Genomic DNA, 1,802 nt, shown 5'->3' with positions numbered 1-1,802 from the left:
TACTCCCAGCTTTCAGTCAATATGAAAAAAGTATATGTCTACATTATCAGTGGTATCGATTTAGAGAGTGGATTGTTCATTTTTGCTTCTTTTTCAAACTTACTCCCAGCTGTGGTCACTGCTGTTATTCTGATTTTTGTCTCAACATTCATCATAGAATTTCTCACAGTGACAAACACTAATTTTAAACAGGCACCTGAAATGTATCAAAGTATGAGTCTCATATTGACTCCTTGTGGAGGTTTGTTGCCCATCTTGCACACCCATCTTTTAGAACATTCCAGTAAGATATCTGGTTTTTGCATCTAATTCCCTTCTGTTTTCCTTTGAAAAAGTTTGGCAGACTTGTTGGCGAGGACTTTTGAGGAAAGTCTGCCTCAAAAATACATCTTACTTGCAAACTAATGTTGAACAATTAAAATAAAATTTACAGTACAATACCTGGGTAATGTATTTTAATTGAAATAAAAAGTCAGGTTTTCAAAGTCTGAATTGAAATAATCAGGGATCAATTATTACCAATCGTGTTTAATGGAGATTGTAACAAATATGTAAAACAGTGGGACATCCTGAATTAGAACGGATTGATCTTGGCATTTTGATGGAGGCAATGTATCACTTTATAAATAAACTGAGGGTTTGGAATCATGTATCTCAGCAGAAAAAAGGGAAATGCTTTTCAGAAAAATATCTTGTCTGCAACTTTAGGAGATAGGAAAAAGCTTTTCTCCTAGTTGTTTGTCTTTTATTTTATAGTAAAGAGGAACATTAGACCTGCACAGTCTCTAGTTTTATTGAGTATGCTGAAGCATAAATCTGTATAGCTGTGATCTACCCCTCTCATGTATTAACTTGATTTTTTCTTGTAGAATTTCTGTTTTGTCATTATAACTAAAATGAGAAGTATGCCTAGTAGTTTAAAACAAATACATCTTTATATTATTGTGAAGTTTAGCTATTAGAAAATTAGATGGTACTTACTGTAGTTAAAGTAACATAAAATTAGAAGCATTGATGAAGAGGGGTGTTCACAATTAGAAGGTACTGCCAATTAATTCTGTTTCCTTTCATTTCTGTTTTCTCCATTTTTTTCTGCTGTGAGATGAGTGAGATTTCAAGATCCCCTGTAATCAAGAGAAATTATTTATATTAATTTTGAAAAAAAAAATCCAGTAACTGGGATATGCTGATATCAAAGCTACCTAGGGAAGGTAAAAATACTGTATTTATTATATTTTTGCTCTATTTTTACCCATATAATAATTAAGGTCTAATGATGGTAGTGTCCCACTATAAATTATTTCAGTGGCAACAGTGAAATAGTAGACACTTAGCTTAGATTGGTCCTTCACTGTATACCATGAGTCAAAAGAGTAAGTTTCCAAATTTTCACATTCCAAAATCTGTTGAAATCAACAGATTTCCATCTTTTCTAGACAAATAGTCTCTGCTGCTTTTACTCTCTTTGACAGAGGTGGAGCTATTATGATTCAATATAATACACAGAGTAACTGTATTGTAATACAGCACTCATTTTAAAGTAGTTCTGATACTACCAAAAATAGAATGTTTTATATCTTTTTCTACAGGAATGTTGATTATCAGTCACTATGATAGAATGAGATTGGTGAAATATATTTTTTTCTGCAAGTTTAAAAAAATGGCTACCCAAGATAAAAATCCATATGGAGGCATTCAAAACTTATTTGATATTTTAGAAGTCATAAGTACTCTGGGCAAGGTAAATGGGTAACGATCAGTGCTAATTATGAGTCTTCCTGACTGTCATTCTGTATAAAATA

The sequence above is a fragment of the Melospiza melodia genome, chromosome 1, assembly GCF_035770615.1.
Source record: "Melospiza melodia melodia isolate bMelMel2 chromosome 1, bMelMel2.pri, whole genome shotgun sequence".
Taxonomy (NCBI): domain Eukaryota; kingdom Metazoa; phylum Chordata; class Aves; order Passeriformes; family Passerellidae; genus Melospiza; species Melospiza melodia.
The sequence above is the reverse complement of the archived record's forward strand: the minus strand, read 5'-3'. Positions refer to the sequence as shown.